This window comes from Amblyraja radiata, chromosome 13 (genome assembly GCF_010909765.2).
Source record: "Amblyraja radiata isolate CabotCenter1 chromosome 13, sAmbRad1.1.pri, whole genome shotgun sequence".
In the NCBI taxonomy this organism is placed as follows: Eukaryota; Metazoa; Chordata; class Chondrichthyes; order Rajiformes; family Rajidae; genus Amblyraja; species Amblyraja radiata.
The window spans coordinates 15,985,665-16,008,854 of NC_045968.1; positions in this window are offsets into that span (position 1 = coordinate 15,985,665).

The following is a 23,190-nucleotide window of genomic DNA, read 5'->3' on the forward strand; positions in this document are numbered from 1 at the left end:
TGGAGTTGGTTTCATGGGAGGTTGGTCTTGGAGGGGAGGATTCTCCTCAAACTGCGGAGCATCCTGGACAATACGGCTCACCCCCTCCGTGACACACTGGCCAACCTGAGGAGCACCTTCAGCAACAGACTGGTTCCACCAAGATGCAGCACAGAACGCCACAGGAGATCCTTCTTCCCTGTGGCTATCAAACTGTACAACTCCTCCCCCTTCTGTCGTGGGGTAGACTGAGACTGACTCCCCCCCCTCCCCCTCCCCAATCTTTGCACACCCCCAATCCTGGACATTCCACTCGTCAATTTAATATCATATTTCATGTATCTTGTGTATTTATGACTGTTGGCAGATCAATTTCCCTCCTGGGATAAATAAAGTTCTATCGTATCGTATTTATGTTCCTGTCTAAAGGGCCTGTCCCACTTGGCGATTTTTTCGGCGACTGCCGGCATCATTGACTGACGTATCAGGTCACCGAGAAATTCGTGGCGTGACGCGGCGGTGATGCGGCGTGATGACATATTGACGCGCTGTGTTTTTTCAACATTTCTTTTGTCGCCGCGGGATTTTGAAATTTTCAAAATGTTTTGGAGGCACTAATATGTCGCCGAAAAAATCGCCAAGTGCGACAGGCCCTTGAAATGTTTCTTAAACGTTGGGATGGTCCCTGCCTTCACCCATTCAACTCCAGCGATCTGTTCCCGCTGCGTCTCCGGTAGCAAGGGCTGTCTGTAATTGCATTCGCTTCTGAATGGACAACTCCCTCCTTTCAGTTTCATTTCAGCTTTGTGCAGAAGAAAATTAGTTCTCAATTTAGGCAATTTTCTTTCAGTCACAATTTTTTTCCTCCCCCCCCCCTGACATGAGCGAAAAGTTTTGAATTGAGTGCGACAAATATTGTTTAATCAGGTAACAAAAGTGTGCTTGGCAGAGGTACATATGAATCAAAATTATCCCATTCACTCTGAGAGCTTTGTTGAAAGCATTTTGAAAGAGTGCACTACTTCAATCAACAGTTTGACAAGGTAGACTAGACTCTTCAGCCCACAAATCCCGTTTCTCTATAGACCCTTTGATTACACTTGTTGTATTCCTGCCTCGTTTGTACTGCCAGAAAGAGTGAGTGTTCTTTTTTAATTATTAGTTACTGTAGTCCTTTTAATGCTTACACTGACTCGAGTGACTGTTGTTCCTCCCCAGTGTCCCTCTCTATCACCCCTCCCTCCAGCTTCACATTTCAATAGACAATAGGCAATAGGTGCAGGAGTAGGCCATTCGGCCCTACGAGCCAGCACTCCTCCTCTCTCCCTATCTGACAGCCTTTAGTCTCCTTGTCACCTCCAGCCTTTGTCACTTACTCCACCCATCTGCCAGTGGAGAAATGAGGGAATGCATTCATGAGAGGAATTGATCGGGTAGATGCCCAAAGTCTCTTGCCCAGAGTAGATGAATTGTGGACCAGAGGACGCAGGTTCAAGGTGAATGGGAAAAGATTTAACAGGAATCTGAGAGGTAACTTTTTCACACAGGTGTATGGAACAAGCTGCCAGAGGAGGTAGTTGAGGCTGGGACTATCCCAACGTTCAAGAAACCTAGACAAATACATGGATAGGACAGGATAGGAGGGATATGGACCAAACATACGCAGATGGGACTAGTGTAGCTGGGACATGTTGGCGGGTGTGGGCAAGTTGGGCGGAAGGGCCTGTTTCCACGCTGTATCACTCTATGATTATATAACTATGAATTCAGTGGGTCAGACAGTATCTCTGAGGGACAAAAGTTAATTAGACATAGGACAGATTTAGGCCATTCGGCCCATCGAGTCTGCTCTGCTTCGCGTTCATGGCTGATCTATTTTTCCCTCTCAACCCCATTCTCATTCCTTCTTCCCTTACTAATCAAATTCTTATCTAACTCAATACCCAATGACTTGGCCTCCATCGCCATCCACAGATTCACCATCCTCTGGCTAAAGAAATTCCTCCTCATCTCCTTCCCAAAGGTACGTCCTTTTATTCTAAGGCTGTGCCCTCTGTCCTAGACTCTCCCACTAAGAACATGGACAAGTGTTGTTTCTGGTTGCCTCTACAGCAGGTTGAAGAAGGACCCTGACCCAAAATGTTGCCCATCCTCCAGAGATGCTACCTGGCCCAATGAGTTACTCCAGCACTTTGCGGGTTTTTAAAAAATATATATTGTAAAAATAGCTTGGAGGTAAAATTTAAAATTAAAACATTTAAATTTAAAATCTAGCCTTTGGATAATCCACCAATTATCTTTATATATGTGAACCAATTGCATCACTTTCAATGTGCAGGAAGGAACTGCAGATGCTGTTTTACACCGAAGATAGACAATATACAATAGACAATAGACAATAGGTGCAGGAGTAGGCCATTCGGCCCTTCCAACCAGCACCGCCATTCAATGTGATCATGGCTGATCATCCACAATCAGTACCCCGTTCCTGCCTTCTCCCCATATCCCCTGACTCCACTATCTTTAAAAGCCCTATCTAGCTCTCTCTTGAAAGTATCCAGCGAACCGGCCTCCACCGCCCATTGAGGCAGAGAATTCCACAGGCTCACAACTCTCTGTGTGAAGGAAGGGGTGAAGTGTCCCAACCCAAAACGTTACCTTCTGTCCAGGCACGCTGCTTGTCCCGCTGAGTTACTCCAGGATTTTATGCCTTACATCACTTTTAATGCTCTGTATAATTTGTGGTGATACACTTGTTCGATGATGGTTTAGGATAAGTGTAAGACAGGATGTGTATGTTTAGCATTTGTTTGAGAGAATTAATTGTCTGTAGATATGTTAGCTACTCAATGGTGCATACTGGTAGCCTAAGTGGTGAGAGCAGGTATTGAGGGGGGGGGGTGGGGGGGTCTGGGATGCCAGAACTAACTGTTCAGCCTTCCCAAGATGTTGTGGGCCTAACTCAATGAAACACCCATGTCCACTTGATAACTCCAATGATGTACTGGCATCTACACGATAATACACATAGTCATAATCTTACTTTATTAGCCAAGTATGATTTGCAACATACGAGGAATTTCATTTGCCATAAAGTTATACCAATAAAAAGCAACAGAACACACAAAATACATTTTAACAGAGAGTTTAAGAAGGAACTGCAGATGCTGGAAATCGAAGGTAGACAAAAATGCTGGAGAAACTCAGCGGGGGAGGCAGCATCTATGGAGAGAAGGAATAGGTGAAGTTGCCTATTTCCTTCGCTCCACAGATGCTGCCTCACCCGCTGAGTTTCTTCAGCATTTTTGTCTACCTTTTAACAGAGAGTTTTGAGTCTGTGGAATTCTCTGCCTCAGAGGGCGGTGGAGGCCGGTTCTCTGGATACTTTCAAGAGAGAGCTAGATAGGGCTCTTCAAGATAACGGAGTCAGGGGATATGGGGAGAAGGTAGGAACAGGATACTGATTGGGGATGATCAGCCATGATCACATTGAATGGCGATGCTGGCTCGAAGGGCCAAATGGCCTACTCCTGCAGCTATTGCCTGTTGTCTATAACATAAACAGTGACTCCTCCACATTCCTCACTGTGTTGGAAGGCAAAAAAAAGTTCAATCGCTTCCCTTCATTGTCCTCCTGCGGTTGTGGGTCTCGAACCTTCCCGTTGACGGGACGATCTTACTGCCGAAGCCGGCAGCGGACCTCCTCGTCGGGACGATCAGGTTCCTGCATGGGGGGGGGGATCTCAGCTCCCCCGTGCCGGGCGATCTACCCTGTGTCGTGGCTGGTCGAATGTCGTGCGGCTTTTGGACCTCCTGACATCTACGGTCTCAACCCGAGACTGCGAGCTCCTTGATGTTAAAGTCCGCAGGCCACGGTTGGAGCGTCGATCCCAGGCAAGGAATCGGCTCCGATGGTAAGTCCGCGCCCCACGGCGGGGCTCAAAGTCATGCCCGAGCAAGGCCTCCAGCTCCACAATGTTAGGCCGCAGAGCGACCGGAGCTACGACCCGGAAAACATTCGCATCTCCGGCAAGGTAAGAGATAAGGTTTTATGTACGTTAGCATGGAGATAGATTATTATTGAATATGGAGTTTGTTATTTTTAGGTTAGTTTAGTTTAGAGATACAGCGCAGAAACAGGCCCTTTGGCGAACCGGGTCCGCACCCACCAGCGATCCCCGCACACTAACACTCTCCTGCACACACTAGGACCAAACCAATTAACCTACAAACCTGTACGCCTTTGGAGTGTGGGAGGAAACCAGAGATCTCGGAGAAAACCCACGCAGGTCACGGGGAGAACGTACAAACTCCGTACAGACAGCAGCAGTAGTCAGGATCGAACCAATGTCTCTGGCGCTGTAAGCGCTGTTGGGCAGCAACTTTACCGCTGCACCACCGTGCCACTCATTATTGTCCTGCAGGATACTGTAATTGTCTACAGGTAGTATAGATACTACTTTGGCATTAGGCTTGGTATTCTTGGTTGAACGCTTATCCTGGTGTTATAGCACAAGTACTCAGTGTTTTAGTAGTAACTACACCAAGTGGGACCCCTTGGGACCCGTTGTGACGCCAGATCAAAATGTCGATCTGAAAATGGCGGCGGGCCCGGCAATGCCCCCCCAACTGCGCAGGTGCGGCTGACGGGCCGGGAGCGCACTGCGCAGGCACGTCTCATATTCATTATGAAATATATTTGAAATATCTGGGCACTTATTGAAAACATCGAGGAGCTTGCGGTCCCTGGTTAGGGACCGACTTCGGGAGCTCCAGGCTGCAGGAGCTTCAACCGCCCCATTGCGGGTTCTTCGATCACCCCGATCGTTCTTCGATCACCCCGATCGCAGGAGCTTCGATCGCTCCGACTGCGGGAGAATAAAGAGGGAAGAAGATTAGACTTTATTGCCTTCCATCACAGTGGGGAATGTGGGGAATCCGCTGTGGTGGATGTTTATGTTAACTTTAATGTAGCTGTGTGTCTTGCTGCTTTTTTTTAAGTATGGCTGCATGGTAAATTAAATATGTCTGTACTTAATTGGTACACGTGACAATAAACAGACCTTCGATGCCTTTTGAAATTTGTGAGAACCAGCTCTGATAGGGTTAAATGCTGCATAGTTTTGCCATCAGTCATGCTTAGCAAAACTTCAAAAATCTTGTAAATTATACATTTTATTCCAGATTACACACCGTCAAACCATGTGTTTGAGGTTTCAGGTTTATGTATTACAACATTGATACAGTTGCAGACTAATTCAGTCGTCTGTCACGTTATAAGATTTTTATTTTTATTTCTTGAAGGTTGAAGGGCAGAAAAAGCCTGTTAAAATTCTTGTCATGAAACGTTAGAAAATCTAAACATGCCATGTTCACAATTTTTTTTTTTAAAAGAAATTGTTGTCATGGCAATACAGAAGAATATGAAAGACTGAATTCGGGAATAACTTCATGACATCACCATGTTCGTTAATTGCACCTTAATGTAATGCTGTTGATGGAGCAAGCCCAGCTGAACATTGATATTTCATATTTCCATTTCTTCAGTGGCACGGTGGCGCAGCGGTAGAGTTGCTGCCTCACAGCACCAGAGACCCGCGTTCCATCCTGACCCAGGCTGTCTGCGCGGAGTTTGTGTGTTCTCCCCGTGACCTGCGAGGGTTTTCTCCGAGATCTTCGGTTTCCTCCCGCGCTCCAAAGACGTGCGGGTTTGTTTGACAGGCCTGTCCCACTTGGGCGTCATTTGCACGTCATTTACGCGACATCATTTACGCGTCACGAGGCACGATGAGCGCGTCGTGACGCGCACGTGACGCGCGGTCGTGTGCGGTGCCCCTGGATTTGGAGATGCACAAAATCTTCGCACGCCACCTGCATGATGCGCAAATGATGCCCAAGTGGGGCGGGTCCATAATGGGCAGTCACAGTGGCGCAGCGGTAGAGATGATGCCTTACTGTAAAATGCAGCGCCGGAGACCCGGATTCGATCCCGACTACGGGTGCTGTCTGTACGGAGTTTGTACGCTCTCCCCGTGACCTGACTGGGTTTTCTCAGTGATCTTCTGTTTCCTCCCACACTCCAAAGACGTGCAGGTTTGTAGGTTAATTGGCTTCATTAATTGGTTTGATAAAATATAAATATTGTCCAGTGCTGAGTGATGCTCTACCTTGAGCTGTTCAGTGTACTACATCCAGATGTAGATCCAGAATTGGCTTCAGTAAACTGTAAATTGCCCCGAGTGTGTGTAGGATAGTGTTAGTGTGCGGGGATCGCTGGTCGGCGCGGACTCGGTGACGCAAAGGACCTATTTCCGCCCCGTATCGCTAAACTAAATTAAAATAAAGAAGAACTTTTAAAAATCATATTTGTTTTCAGAACAGTTGATTTTGGTAGAGTTTTGGAAGAAAATATCTGTACAGGAGATAGCGAAGGATTGTGTGGGGGCTGAGAAAGTAGCAACGTTTTTAGTAGCACATCCTCCCTCGTCCCCTGCCCACTCTCTCTTTCAGGTGCCCCATCCCACAGCTATTTCTCTCTCTACCCTGCCCTCTCCGACCCAACCCCCACCCCTTTCCCCATCTCCTCCCCTCTGCCTTTATATTTCACTCCTCCTCTCTCCTTATCTGACACTTTTGTCTCCAGACTTTGTCACTTACTCCACCCATCTCCCAATCAAACTCCTTTCATCTGTATCCACCTATCACTTGCCAGGCTTTGTCCCACCCCCACCTCACTTTTCCAGCTTTCTCTCCCCCCCCCCCCCCTCTACCCCCCAACTCTGTCAGTCTGAAGAAGGATCCCAACTCAAAAAACGTCATCTGTCCATTCCCTTCACAGAAGCTGCCTGACCCTCTGAGTTCCTCCAGCACTTTGTGCTTTGCTCAAGATTCCAGCATCTGCAGTTTGGTTTTAGTTTGGAGATGCGGCATGGAAACAGGCCCTTTGGCTCAACGGGTCCATGCCGACCATCGATCGCCCATTCACACTAGTTGTCCCACTAGTTATCCCACACTATGTTATCCCACTTTCTCATCCACTCTCTTTCAGTGTATGAGGACTTTAGCTTCAAACGTTGATATCTGCGTTTCTCAGAGCCTACTTTGAGGAAGGACATTCTAGCAATTGAGGGAGTGCAGCGTGGGTTCACAAGGTTAATTCCCGGGATGGCGGGAATGTCATATGCTGAGAGAATGGAGCGGCTGGGCTTGTATACTCTGGAATTTAGAAGGATGAGAGGATATCTTATTGAAACATATAAGATTATTAAGGGTTTGGACACTCTGGAGGCAGGAAACATGTTCCCGATGTTGGGGGAGTCCAGAACCAGGGGCCACAGTTTAAGAATAAGGGGTAAGCCATTTAGAACGGAGACAAGGAAACACTTTTTCACACAGAGAGTTGTGAGTCTGTGGAATTCACTGCCTCAGAGGGCGGTGGAGGCCGGTTCTCTGGATACTTTCAAAAAAGAGAGCTAGATAGGGCTCTTAAAGATAGCGGAGTCAGGGGATATGGGGAAAAGGCAGGAACGGGGCACTGATTGGGGATGATCAGCCATGATGACATTGAATGGTGGTGCTGGCTCGAAGGGCCGAATGGCCTACTCCTGCACCTATTGTCTATTGTCTATTGAGCCAAGATCGGTCACATGTCGGAGCCAGGTTATGAAGGTAACATTGTATTGAGACTGGCAGAGTCTCTGGTTTTGCAGGTGTCACGGTAGATGACTAACCTCCGCAAATTCCAGGAAACTCAAACAGCTAAAGAAGGAGAAGATTGTCAGAGATGAGGTCAACCAGAAAGTGTCAGAGGAACTCATTGGATCGACACAAAAAGCTGGAGTAACTCAATGGGACGGAGAGCATCTCTGGAGAGAAGGAATGGGTGATGTTTTGGGTCGAGACCATTCCTCAGACTGAGTGTCAGTGGGAAAGGGAAACGAGAGATATAGACGGTGATGAAGAGAGATGTAGAACAAATGAATGAAAGATATGCAAAAAATGTAACAATGATGAAGGAGGCCATTGTTAGCTGTAAAATGAGATACAGATAATGAGACTCAACAGGACAACTTAGAAACTAGTAGAATGACTAGGGTGGGGAGGGACGGATTGAGAGGGGATGCCAGGGTTTATTGTGATTAAAGAAATCAAATCAAATCATACCATCGGGATGTAAGCTGCCCAAGCGAAATATGAGGTGCTGTGCCTTCAATTAGCCTCAATCTGATGCTCTTTGAACTCATAGGGTCAGGCGGCATCTGTGGAGGTAATGGACAGACAACAACTCGGGTCAGGATCTTTCTTCAGATCACCACATGGTCGAAGGGATCTGTAGGAGATGTCGTTTCCGTTCCATTTGAGATTGGAAAAGATTTTCCTGTTATCTACAATTGATAAGTTGCTAAATAATACAACAGACACCACTTCCCACTGAAGGAATTAGTTCCTCAGCAGTTATCAGGTCATAAATGACAATTAAAATTGAATCTGAATCTGAATCTGAATCTGAAGTGATAAGAGCAGAATTAGGCCATTCGGCCCATCAGGTCTATTCTGCCATTCAATCATGGCTGGTCTATCTCTCCCTCCCAACCCCATTCTCCTGCCTTATCCCCATAACCCCTGACACCCGTACTAATCAAGAATCTATCCATCTCTGCCTTAAATATATCCACTGACTTGCCCTCCACAACCTTCTGTGGCAAAGAATTCCACAGATTTTCCAGCCTCCTCCTCATTTCCTTCCTAAAAGAACGTCCTTTAATTCTGAGGCAGTGACCTCTGGTCCTAGACTCTCCCACTAGTGGAAACATCCTCCCCACATCCACTCTATCCAGGCCTTTCACTATTCTGTACATTTCAATGAGATCCCCCCTCATTCTTCTAAACGTCAGCGAGTACAGGCCCAGTGCCGACAAACGCTCATCATAGGTTAACCTACTCATTCCTGGGATCATTCTTGTAAACCTGAATAAATAGTTATTTTCTGAAATTACTAAATATAGTGTTCAATTTAACAAATAAATATTTGTTAATACTTGTCTGCAAACTCTAATGCCGCTGCATTTGCAGTTGATAAACTAGGTTTCAGACTGAGAAAGGATGTTTTGTACATGTGGAGTCGCCCCCCCTGCAGGAACTATACACCAGGAGGTGCAGATCCTGAGCCAGCAACATTATGGGGGACCCCTACCACCCCAGCCACGGACAGTTCCAGCTGCTAAGGTCAGGCAAACGCCTCCGTTGTCATGCTGTGAAAACAGAGAGGATGAGACGGAGTTTCTTCCCACAGGCCATGAGGACTGTAAACTCTTATCTCACCAGGGACTAATTTACTGTTGTGTTGTGTCTTTTTAAAATTGCTGTTTTTTTCCTATTATGTGAATACTGATTCTGTTCTATTCTGTTCTGCTGTTTTTGCACAATCCGCAGGCATTGCCACTTTCATTTCACTGCACATCTTGTATGTGTATGTGACAAATAAAGTGGACTTGACTTGACTTGATCTCTTAATGGACCTCATTCATCTTCATAGATTGGGATTGGGTTATTGCATTTTTGATTTCAGACAACAACACTTATTATGAATATCATCTTCAGTGATGCCCTCGAGATCTTGAGGTAGAGCACTTGGCTAATCAATCTTACCCTGGGATGATACACTTGTCCAGAAGCCTAGCAAAGATGCGGAAAGTTAATATATACCTTAGCTCGTCATTCTCTAGACCATATACCAGTCTGAAGAAGGGTCTCGACCTGAAACGACACCCATTCCTTCTCTCCAGAGATGTTGCCTGACCCGCTGAGTTACCCCAGCATTTGGTGTCTATCTTCAGTGTGAAGCAGCATCTGCGGTTCCTTCCTACACATTCTAAAGCCAATTACAGGCTGACATGATGGAGAATGTCAAGAGTCACAGATTAATGAGCAGAATTTGGGGTCACATGAATCAAAAACAGGGGCAGCACGGTGGCGCAGCGGTAGAGTTGCTGCCTCACAGCGCCAGAGACCCTGGTTCAATCCTGATCATGGGTGCTGTCTGTACGGAGTTTGTACGTTTGGGTTTTCTTTGGGTGCTCTGGTTTCTTTCCACACTCCAAAGACAATAGACAATAGACAATAGACAATAGGTGCAGGAGTAGGCCATTCGACCTTTCAAGCCAGCACCGCCATTCAATGTGATCATGGCTGATCATCCACAATCAGTACCCCGTTCCTGCCTTCTCCCCATATCCCATGACTCCGCTATCTTTAAGAGCCCTATCTAGCTCTCTCTTGAAAGTATCCAGAGACCCGGCCTCCACCGCCCTCTGAGGCAGAGAATTCCACAGACTCACAACTCTCTGTGAGAAAAAGTGTTTTCCCATCTCCATTCTAAACGGCTTACTCCTTATTCTTAAACTGTGTTGTCCCTGGTTCTGGACGCCCCCAACATCGGGAACATGTTTCCTGCCTCTAGCGTGCCCAAACCCTTAATAATATTAAGAAAAATGAAAGAAGCGCAGGTCTGTAGGTTATTGGCTTCAGATGCGCTGACGGCTAGCTCTATGCTTCCATAACTCTATCAATGTAAAGTGGATGATTTTATTTTACATGTATAGCAGCAGTGACCAATCCATCAGTGTCGTATAGCCTCAATGTTTAGAGGATAGCTTCTTGAACCTTATAAAACGATTAAAAAAAAATCCTAAAGGGCCTGTCCCACTTTCACGACCTAATTCACGACCTTTTTTACTCGTGGACATTTTTCATCAGGCTAGAAAAACGCCCCGACCTACTTTATGCTACGAGTACCTACCGAGCCTCACGGCCTGCTACAATCTACCTACGACCTCGTACGACCTCGTGACGACCATGCTGCGAGTATGAGTCAAGGGCAAACTCGGCAGAGGTCGTGAATTACATCGTGAAAGTGGGACAGGCCCTTAATTCTATGAGTGCCTTATTGTTTGTGTCTTTGCAATTTATGTTACAATTGAGCCTAGCACAAGGATCAGAAGAAAAGAATAGAATCAGTCTTGATGGAAAACTATGACATCTGTGTGGAGATCTTAGACTGTATCAGCTTTCACTAAAGATCCAATTTCTCCTCAAGCCACAATTCCTTCCTTTCCATTTTGGAAAGTTGTTTATGATACAATACTAAACCTATCACATGTCTATAATATCTCCACGGTATCATATAGCCAGCCTGTAATCAAAGGCACCTCTGGCATTCTTTAGAAAGATATTTTGGAAATTACAAAAATTGTCGTTAACGTTAAAGAAATGTCCATTTGTGCCTCAACAATGTTTCACTCTCTCTGATGCTTCCTTGTTACAATCTTTATTAATGATCCCCCCACCCACGACACCCCCCCCACCCCCCACCCCCTTCCCATTCCCACACTGACCTTTCTGGCCTGGGCCTCCTCCATTGCCAGAGTCAGGCCCAACACAAATTGGAGGAACAACACCTCGTATTTCGCTTGGGCTTCTTACAACCTCACGGTATGAAAGTCAAAGTCAATTTTATTCGTCACATACACCCGAAGGTGCAGTGAAATGAATTTGCCAGCAGCGATACACTTAAAAAGAACACACAATACACCATAAAATTTAACACAAACATCCGTCACAGTATTCTTCACTGTGGCGGAAGGCAGCAACGTTCAGTCATGAACATTGACTTCTGCAACTTCAAACAGCCCTTCTCTCTCCATCCCGTCCCCATCCTAGTTCCCCCCCCCCCCAGTCTGACTGTCCTCCTGTTTAAATGTTACTGATTGTAGCGTCGTTGTCACCTTCTCCCAGCTAACAATGATCAATTCTGCATCTTCGTCCCCTTTGGTCGTCGCGGACGCAGTGGGCCGAAGGGCCTGTTTCCGTTCTGTATCTCTAAACTAAATGATTGATGCAAACAACGTTGGTTTTGGGAGATTCTCACCAATTGTGCAGTGTATTTAGACCATGTTTCTGTTTTATTTCAGAAAATAATTGAATCCTTTGAAAAATAGGCCAGTGATGATTTCATTAACAAAATAAATGTTAAAAAGTTCCACGTAACGCAATGCGTCTGAAGAAAGGCCCCTGACCCAAAACGTCACCTATCCATGTTCTCCACAGATGCTGCCTGACCTGCTGAGTTACTCCAGCACTCTGTGTCTTTTATTTATAAACCAGCATCTGCAGTTCCTTGTTCAACAGGGAACTGCAGATGCTGGAATATCGAAGGTACACAAAATTGCTGGGGAAACTCAGCGGGTGCAGCAGCATCTATGGAGCGAAGGAAATAGGCGACGTTTCGGGCCGAAACCCTTCTTCAGACTGAGGGTCTGAAGAAGGGCTTCAGTCTGAAGAAGGGTTTCGGCCCGAAACGTCGCCTATTTCCTTCGCTCCATAGATGCTGCTGCACCCGCTGAGTTTCCCCAGCAATTTTGTGTACCTTCTGCAGTTCCTTGTTTCTACAAGGCTGATATGATTGGATCGATAGAGAAACAATTAAAACTCAACAGTTACCACACAACCATCAACAAAATGGTGACAAAAGGGTTCTGTAGGTACGGACTCTGCCATTAAACTCTAGTTTTAAATGTAGTATTGTTCACGGATTAATTTTAGACTTATTTATTTTACTGATTTAGAGTCAGGGATTGCATAGAAATGTCTATCTTCGGTGTAAACCAGCGTCTGCAGTTCCTTCCTACACATTCCGTCCACTTCACTGTGACATCTTCTCAAGGTGTGTTTACGTTGAAGAACCTCTCCTCCTCTCTCCGACGAGAGTTCTGCAGCATCCTCTCTCGTTGCCCCCCTGCTGTGGTTCCTCGTGGTCACCTTCCCCTCAGCTGACAATGAACCATTCTACATTTCCTTGCCCTCATCTGCTTTGATCTGTCATTTTCACACCTTGCCCTTCCTCATCGCTGGACTCTCCTCCGCCCCGACTCTCAGTCTGAAGAAGGGTCTCAATAGACAATAGACAATATGTGCAGGAGTAGGCCATTCGGCCCTTCAAGCCATTCATGGTTGATCATCCCCAATCAGTACCCCGTTCCTGCCTTCTCCCCATATCCCCTGCCCACTATCTTCAAGAGTCCTATCTAGCTCTCTCTTGAAAGTATCCAGAGAACCGGCCTCCACCGCCCTCTGAGGCAGAGAATTCCACAGACTCACAACTCTCTGTGAGAAAAAGTGTTTCCTTGTCTCCATTCTAAATGGCTTACCCCTTATTCTTAAACTGTCGCCCCTGGTTCTGGACTCCCCCAACATCGGGAACATGTTTCCTGCCTCTCGACCCGAAACGCCACCTATTCCTTTTCTCCGGAGATGCTGGCTGTCCCGCTGAGTTAACCTCAGCCCCTCAGAGGCAGAATCACGGGGAGAACGCACAAACTCCGTACAGACAGCACCCGTAGTCGGGACAGAACCCGGGTCTATGGTGCTGTGAGGCCGCAACTTTACCGCTGCCCCTCCGTACCCAAGCACAGTTTCATAGACTTCTCCCACAGTCAGGAGTCGGGTGGGAAATCAACATATTTATCACAACATATTATCTGAAGAAGGGTCTGGACACGAAACGTCGCCTATTTCCTTCGCTCCATAGATGCTGCCTCACCCACTGAGTTTCTCCAGCATTTTTATCTACCTTCGATTTTCCAGCATCTGCAGTTCCTTCTTAAACAGAGAAAAATAAAAGTTGAGTGTGTGTATGTACACACACACTCACAAGTACACACACACGAACACACAAACGTGCACACGAAAAACAAACAATAGTGGTGCAATAATAACAATAATAGTCTATTGTAGTTCAGAGCTTAGCTAGGGCACTGTCCGATTCACCTCTACCCCATTTTTGGACATTGGACTTTGTCTCTGGAACTGATGCGCTACAATGCTGAGAACTATATTCTGCACTCTGTATCTACCCCTTTGCTCTACCTGTTATATTTGAGTTTGGCTTGTTTGTATTTACGTATGGTATTATCTGCTCTGATCGGATAACATGCGAAACAAACCATTTGACTGTACCTCGGTACACGTGACAATAATGAGCCTAAACCAAGCCAACGCCAGCCATGTACACGAGTTTTATGTCATACCACTTTCAAAGACTTAACAGGTTTGTAAGTTAATTGGCTTGCTATAAAAGCAAATTGTTCCGAGTGTTAGGATTGTGCTAATGTGCGGGGATCGCTGGACGGCACGGACACGGCGGGCCGAAGGGCCTGTTTCCGCGCTGTATCTCTAAAGTCTGCAGTTCCTTCTTAAACATATTTATCACTGCACTTTATCAACCTTTTCACAGTCAATTATCGGACAAATGATGCCGATGAACTCTACAATTTCTCTCTCAACGATATCCCGATAACATTAAGAAGGACTAAAATCACCCAAAGTTATCTGCTGAGAATTACGTTCATCACATCCAACAGAAATGTATCCATTACAAACCGCTGGAGCTGTTAATTAATTGAACAAAGTTAATCAACCTTTTATTTCCCTGTGTTTCTCAAGGGCTGGGATATGTCGTGGTCATGTCTAAAACAGATGGTGCTAATCACTCACTGCGATAGCATCACTGATGTGCTTATTAATATTTAAAGAGTCAGAAGATGACCCTGGGGGCAATGCTACTGATCGCAATCTCGGCAGAAGAATGTCAACGAGACCAGGCAGTCGGCCGTTGCGTTTACTGGGGAGAGAATAGACCTCTTTGTCACAACCAGAACTCAGACAGTTTGCCTAATAGTTCATGGTCCACAGATCATCACCGATAATTGCCAGGAATTAGTGAAATCAAAAGGACCTCTTTCCATTCCGTCTACGAATGGCAGGGCAGAGCACAGAAGCCATCAGTGGGCTGCCTTGTCTATTGTGGAAGGGGCCCTTCATCAGAATATTATTGAAATTGTTGAGGCGTACAAGACAACCTGAATGAACACACACACACACAGATATTTCACTGCCTTTCTTTTATTAAGGCTCATAGCTTTCTGGTGAAGCAATTTCCTGATCATCTGCTCCAGCTTTGATGAGACTGGTCGCTGGGAATGGTGGGATCTTGGCAACGGAGGTGAGGATTAATTAATCTGCGGTCCCCCATGGTTAATGGAACTCTCTCACGTCAAATAACATCATTATTACCGTGGGAGGAAGGACAGTTTTTTTTGGGGAATGGTGATTTGTTCCAATATTTCCCAAAGCAAAAAAAAAAAATAATCAACACAGCTGCACACACTTAAAAATGATCTGGGGGTGGGGGAACTCTGAACATTCTTCAATCTGCTATTACAATTTCAATCGGACCAATAATTGTTTCTTCAAATGAAAAATGACCGCAAAAAAAAATAATCTTGTGATTATAGGACAAAATGAGCCATAATGTAGATTTCTACATCAGCGAGACCAAGCGCAGGCTTGGCGATCGCTTCGCCCAACACCTCCGCTCAGTCCGCAGTAACCAACCTGATCTCCCGGTGGCTCAGCACTTCAACTCCCCCTCCCATTCCGAATGCGACCTTTCTGCCCTGGGCCTCCTCCATGGCCAGAGTGATTAAATTGGAGGAGCAGCACCTCATATTTCACTTGGGTAGTTTACACCCCAGTGGTATGAACATTGACTTCTCCAGTTTCAGGTAGTCCTTGCTCTCTCCCTCTTTCCCCTCCCCTTCTCAGCTCTCCCTGAGCCCACTGTCTACGCCACTTCCTTTCTTCTTCCCGCCCCTCCCCCCCACTACCCTCACATCAGTCTGAAGAAGGGTCTCAACCCGAAACGTCACCTATTCCTTCACCATAGATGCTGCCTCACCCGCTGAGTTTCTCCAGCATTTTTGTCTACCTTCGATTTTTCCAGCATCTGCAGTTCTTTCTTAAACATACTGTAGATTTAATACCATTGATTGGTACGGTGGCGTGGATTATGTGGAGAAGGCGGGAGAATGAGGCCGAGGGGGTTGAAAGTTAATTAGAATCAAGTCTGAGGTAACTGGTTTACTTTTGTGCATAGAAGTGTTCACTGTGACCGGGAATTTTAACCAAATATACTAGTTGGGCAAACCTGAAGGATGTGCAGGAAGTTGCTGGTTTAAACCGAAGATAGACACAGAAATCTGGAGTAACTCAGCGGGACAGGCAGCATCTCTGGAGAGAAGGAACGGGTTAACGTCACCAGAGATGCTGCCTGTCCCGCTGAGTTACTCCTGCTTTTTTTGTCTCTTTTTGAGAGCAAATCTGGCATCCCTTTTAGTCAAAGGATGGTGAATCTGTAGAATTCTTTGCCACAGTCGGCTGTGGATATTATTACAGCAGAGATAGATAGATTCTTGATTAGTACGGGTGTCGGGGGTTAAGGGGAGAGGGCAGGAGAATGGGGTTAGGAGGGAGAGATAGATCAGCCATGATTGAATGGAAGAGTAGGAGTGATGGGCCGAATGGCCTAATTCTGCTCCTATCACTTATGAGCTTGGTGTAACCAGGATAGCAATGCGGGACAAAACACAAAGTGCTGGAGGAACTCAGCGGGTCAGGCAGCATCCGTGGAGGGAATGGACAGGCAACATTTTGGATCGGGATCCTTCATCGGAATGAAGATGGGTCTCGACCCCGAAATGTCATCCAGTTCATCTGAAGAAGGGTCCCGACCCGAAACGTCGCTGTCCATTTCCTCCACAGATGCTGCCTGACCCACTGAGTTCCTCCAGCATTTTATTTTTTTGCTTCAGGTTGCAGCATCTGCAGCCGTTATGTCTCTAGAACAATGTTGGTCTGGTTTGTATCGCAGTGCAGCACAGTGGCGCAGCGGTAAAGTTGCTGCCTTGCAGCGCCAGAGACCCGGGTTCGATCCCAACTACGGGTGCTGTCTGTGTGGAGTTTGTACATTCTCCCCGTGACCACGTGGGTTTTCTCCGAGTGTTTCGGCTTCATGCCGCACTCCAAAGTCATTCAGGTTTGTAGGTTAATTGGCTTTGGTAAAATTGTAAATTATCCCTAGTGTGTGTGGGATAGTGCTAGTGGGCGGGGGGATCGCTGGTCGGCGCGGGCTCGGTGGACCGAAGCGCCTGTTTCCGTGCTGTAGGAAGGAACTGCAGGTGGTGGTTTACAACGTAGATAGACACAAAACGGTAGAATAACTCAGCGGGACAGGCAGCATCTCTGGAGAGAAGGAGTGGGTGACGTTTTGGGCCGAGATCCTTCTTCAGACTGACGTTTCAACCCTTCTTCACAAACAATAGACAATAAACAATGGACAATAGGTGCAGGAGTAGGCCATTTACCCCTTCGAGCCATCAATATGATCTTGACTGATCATCCAAAATCTGTACCCCGTTCCTGCTTTCTCCCCATATCCCTTGATTTCATTAGCCCTGCATCTAACTCTCTCTTGAATACATCAGTGGGCTGAAGGGCCTGTTTCCGCACTGTATCTCTAAAGTGTATCTCCAAACACAAGTGGTTGAGCACTCTGCTTCTGATTTTATTCATTAGATTCTAATGGAAAACAGATTTCCATGTAATTGGAGGCCTTAATTACTACAAAATCATCTTTAGGAGGAACACTCGAACATAAACTTGGATTCCATCATTTCTCTGTGCTGTAATGCAAGAATTCCAGCATACAAACATATTTTAGGCCTTTGCCACTTTTACCTGGCACTGTGTCATAATATTGCTTGTCCAAAAAGAGTAGATTGTGTTTGTTGATGTATATCGAGACGGTGAAATTAATAATTGCTTGCATCCATGGCTTCACTCCAGCTTGCGGCCTGTGCCATTCACCTGGTATTTCAGTTACCTTGTCAGGCAAGGTGACAGATTCACCTGTATTGTAGCACCTCAGCTAATGGCAGCACACACCTGCGGGTTCATTTAGCATCTGTCTAACGACCTGAAAATGAATTACCAAAAGCAACAGAGGGACATCTCCTGAGTCTGCTCGTGCAGTCGACTCTGCTAATTACTGCTATCACCTGTGACTAATGAGCCACTTTGGTGAATTAGCCAAAGATTGTAACACCTCATTACTGCACATTTCCACGTGAACACCTTTCATTAGTTTGCGCTCGCTTATTCATTGAAACTCATCGAGGATCACAGCAAAGAAACAGGCCCTTCGGCCCAACTTGCCCATGCTGACCACAATGACCCATCTACACCAGTCCCACCTGCCTGCATTTGACCCATATCCTCTTTGGTGACCCTCGGACTACCCTTGATCGGGTAAGTTGCAAAAAAAGGCACATAAAGAATAATTTCTTCTTCTTGCGTGTGGCGTGCACAGCCTAAAGTTGTAGGACAACTTGTTCTGTTTGCACGCCGGGTTGATAGCATTCATCGAAACAGGGCGGACCACGTGAAGGTTGCAATCTCCCACCCCAAAGAATAGCTCAATGATAGAAACAAGGAATTGCAGATGCTGGTTTACAAAAAAGGACTCAAAGTGCTGGAGTAAATGGGTCAATCAGCATCTGTGGAGAACATGGATAGATTACGTATCAAGTCAGGACCCTTCTTCAGTTCCATGTGTTTACAAAGTAGGATACTGCAATATTATGTAGTCAAACGTGTTTGGGGATGTAAGGTTAAGAGTAGATGGGGTACGGCTCTAATGCAGGCAAATGGCATCATGGAAGCTCCGGCATTCCCTCTCTCTCCACCCCTCCCCCACCCAAGTCGCACCAGGTTCTCCTTTTCACCCAACAAACAGCTAACAATGGCCTGTTTCTTTTATAATTGTTACTTTTTCATCTATCTTTCATTCGTTGTTCTTTATCTCTCCACATCATCTACGACAATATATCCCTCCTTTCCCTTATTCTGTGACTTCAGTCTGAAGAAGGGTCCCGACCCGAAACGTCACCCATTCCTTCTCTCCAGAGATGCCGCCTGTCCCGCTGAGTTACTCCAGCATGTTGTGTCTATCTTCGGTGTAAACCAGCACCTGCAGTTCCTTCCTACACACGGCGTCATGGACATCGTAGATGAGGTAGTATGAGGGAATTTATCTGTGATGATTTCCCTGATTCAATGAAAATTCCCACTGACGTCTCCAATAGAACAGACCCCCTCCCAACAGAAACGTGATTCCACGGAAAACAATAGACAATAGACAATAGGTGCAGGAATAGGCCATTCAGACCTTATCCAGAGAACCGGCCTCCACCGCCCTCTGAGGCAGAGAATTCCACAGACTCACAACTCTCTAACTATGGCTTTATATTAACAATGGAGTCATGTAGCATTGAAACAGGCTCCTCGGCCCAAATTGATGCCAAGTCTTCGAATCCCATATTCCTTGCATTAGACCCATGCAATTAAGTTGGAAAAAGGGTAGAGAAGATTGCCAATAGCGAACAAGATGCCCCATCTATGCTAGTCCCATTTGTCCACATTTAGCCCATATCCTTCTGAACATTTCCCATCCATGTACCTGTCCAAATGTCTTTTAAATTTTATTAGAGTACTTCCTCTGGCAGCTTGTACAATACACCTTCTACCTTCTGTTTGAAACAGTTACCCCTCAGGTTCCTCCCAATTTTCTTCCCCATTTCACATTAAACCTATGTCCTCTAGTACTTAATTCCTCTACTCTTTTATCCAAAGATATTGTGTATTGACCCTATCGTTTCCTCATAATCTTGTATACTTCTATAAGGTTGCTCTTCAGCCTCCTGTGCTCCAAGGAATGAAGTCCTAGCCTGCCCAATCTCTGCAGCACAAGTCCTGGCAGCGTTCTGATCAATCTTCTCTCCCCTCTTTCTAACTTAATGGCAACTATCCTGTAGCACAGTGACAAAAGGGACTGATCTAAGTCTTCTTAGGCCCCCTTCGGTCACGGCTGACCATGGCTGTCCAGGGTTGGCGGATGCTTGTGCGTGACTTTGTTTAACGTGGGGAGACTGGTGCACATCCCACGGTCCTTGACAGATCTGGGTCCTTGTCAAGATCCAGTGGCATGGAGTCCAAGGCGACCGGAGACCCTTTTCTGCTGCAGCCTTCATCTGCCTTCCCAACCGTTATGACGCTCCACTAAGGTCAGCCATCGTCCTCCGCCTGTTCCACCGTTGAGGTCTTGATTGGATTGCTCTTTGTCAGAGACCTCCCCCTTGACCTTACCGCCATGGGTGGCCCTACCAGGAGCATAGCTCCAGACAGCATCGCTCTCAGGGTCTCAGGTCCACACGAGCTTCTCCACCGCGACAAGGTGACAGTCCACGGGGAAGTGATCTAAGTGCTGCCTCGGCAATGTCTTGCACAACTGTAACATGACATCCCAGCATATATCTCCTTCAGGAAGGAGATGAGGAGGAATCTCTTTCGTCAGAGGGTGGTGAATCTGTGGAATTCATTGCTACAGAAGGGTGGAGGCCATCAACGGGGAATTTTTAAGGTGGAATATGACAGGTTCTTATTTAGTACGGGTTGCAGGGGTTACGGGGTGAAGGCAGGAGAATGGGATTAGGAGGGAGAGATAGATCAGCCATGATTGAATGGCAGAGTAGACTTGATGGCGGTGTAGACTTGATGGGCCGAATGGCCAAATTCTGCTCCGATCACTTCTGAATCTATGAACTATGAAATTCTGGGATGGGTCTAATGCGGTCAAATGGGTTTAGAAGACCTGACATCATGGTCAACGGAGGAGGTAGTGTCAGGGCTTGTGGAGTGCGATGTGTACACTTCTTGCCATTGAGGGAGTGCAAGGTTAATTCCCATGATGGCGGGACTGTCATCAGCTGAGAGAATGGAGCGGCTGGGCTTGTATACTTTGGAGTTTAGAAGGATGAGAGGGAATCTTATTGAAACATATAAGATTATTAAAGGTTAGGACACGCTAGAGGCAGGAAACGTGTTCCCGATGTTGGGGGAGTCCAGAACCAGGGGCCACAGTTTAAGAATAAGGGGTAAGCCATTTAGAACGGAGACGTGAAAACGCTTTTTCACACGGAGAGTTGTGTCTGTGGAATTCTCTGCCTCAGATGGCGGTGGAGGCCAGTTCTCTGGATACTTTCAAGAGAGAGATAGATAGGACTTAAAAATAGCGGAGTCAGGGGATATGGGGAGAGGGCAGGAACGGGGTACTGATTGTGGATGATCAGCCATGATCACATTGAATGGCGGTGCTGGCTCGAAATGGCCTACTCCTGCAGCTATTGTCTATTGTCTGTTGTCTATTTTAACGTACAGTGCTCAACAATTATCTGATTCAATTAAAATTCACACTGGCTTCTACCATGGAAAAGACCCTGAACTAAATCGACATCAAATCGCCGCCATCTTGCCGAAAACCTTCCTTACCCTATCAACCCGTGAGGCCACTTTCTTGGGGACTATGTATTTGTACTCCACAATCAGTATTTGTACTCCACAATCAGAATTTAGTTTAGTTTAGTTTAGTTTAGAGATTCAGCGTGGAAACAGGCCCTTCGGCCCACCAAGTCCGCACTGACCAGCGATCCCCGCACACGTAACACCACCCTACACACTAATGGGATAATTTATAATTATGCCAAGCCATTTAACCTACAACCTTGTACGTCTTTGGAGTGTGGGAGGAAACCGGAGCACCTGGAGAAAACCCACGCAGGTCACGGGGAGAACGTACAAACTCAGTACAGACAGCACCCGTAGTCAGGATGGAACCCGGGTCTCTGGCGCTGTGGGGCAGCAACTCTACCGCTGCGCCACCGTGCCGCCCCGACATTTGAAAGGTGAACTGATCGACATGGTTCAAGGGTATGGCAACACTTTTAACCACTGATATAACTAGCAATGGCCTGGTGTGGGATTTTCTTTTCACAAGTCTCTTTCAGTTTTACAAAATCTGGTTATGTACTCCAATTAAAAGTGCTTCTTGCTTGCCACATGTGAAGCTGCCCTAGTTACCACTGTAAATATTTCAAGGAGGATGACTTCAAAGTGAGGAGAAAGTTCACTTTGCTTCTCCGTTGAGTTTTCCCAGGACAGGTTTTCCATTTGATGATAACCAGCACCAATTCCTCAGTGACCTGAGTGGGGAAAATATACAATTCTCAAATCCAATTCAATTTATATCCAGATAGACTTTCTCCTCAAAGCAGAAATCTCAGACAACGATCCTAATTTGCTATCTCGGCACATCAGTCTGAAGAAGGATCTCGACCCAAAACGTCACCTATTCCTTTGCTCCATAGATGCTGCCTCACCCGCTGAGTTTCTCCAGCATTTTTGTCTACCTTCGATTTTTCCAGCATCTGCAGTTCCTTCTTAAACATCTGGACACATCTGGTCACAGATGGCTGTGGTGGCCAAGTCAATGGATATTTTTAAGGCAGAGGCAGGTAGATTCTTGATTAGTACGGGTGTCAGGTTATGGCGAGAAGGCAGGAGAATGGGGTTGAGAGGGAGAGATAGATCAGTCATGATCATATTGAATGGCGATGCTGGCTAGAAGGGCCGAATGGCCTACATCTGTACCTTTTTTTAATGTTTCCTTGTTTCTATTATTGAATGGCGGCGTAGACATGATAGACAATAGATAATAGACCATAGGTGCAGGAGTAGGCCATTCGGCCCTTTGATCCAGCACTGCCATACAATGTGATCATGGCTGATGGGCCGAATGGCCTAATTTTGCCCTATCACATGAACATCAGATTGTAGTACAAGTGAGGTCATGCTCAAGTAGAAGAGGTAGAATCAAGTTTAGTTGAGTTAATTGTCACATGTATAGGGGTGCAGTGAAAAGGTTTTTTGTTGCATGCTGTCCAGTCAGCGGAAAGCCTCTCCACGATTAGAGTCAAGCCACCCACAGTGTACGGGTGGAGCATGAAGGGAATAATGTTTTGTGCAAGATAATAAGGTGCAAGATGTAAGGCATACCAAAACGTGATTAAGACTTTGATGGTTTGCATGTGGGGCAGATCGCCCGGAGAGGGGGAGCTGAGATTCCCCCCCCCCCCGATGCAGGAGCCTGATCGCCCCGTCGAGGAGGCCCACCGCTGGCTACAGGAGCGAAGATCATCCCGTCAACGGAAGGTTCGAGGCCCCCGACCGCTGGAGGACAAAGAAGGGAGAGATTGAACATTATTTTCGCCTCCCATCACAGTGAGGAATGTGGAGGAGTCACTGTGGTGGATTTTTATGTGAGACTCACCACTCTCACGGAGAGTGGTGAGTCTGTGGAATTCTCTGCCTCAGATGGCGGTGGAGGCCGGTTCTCTGGATACTTTCAAGAGAGAGCTAGATAAG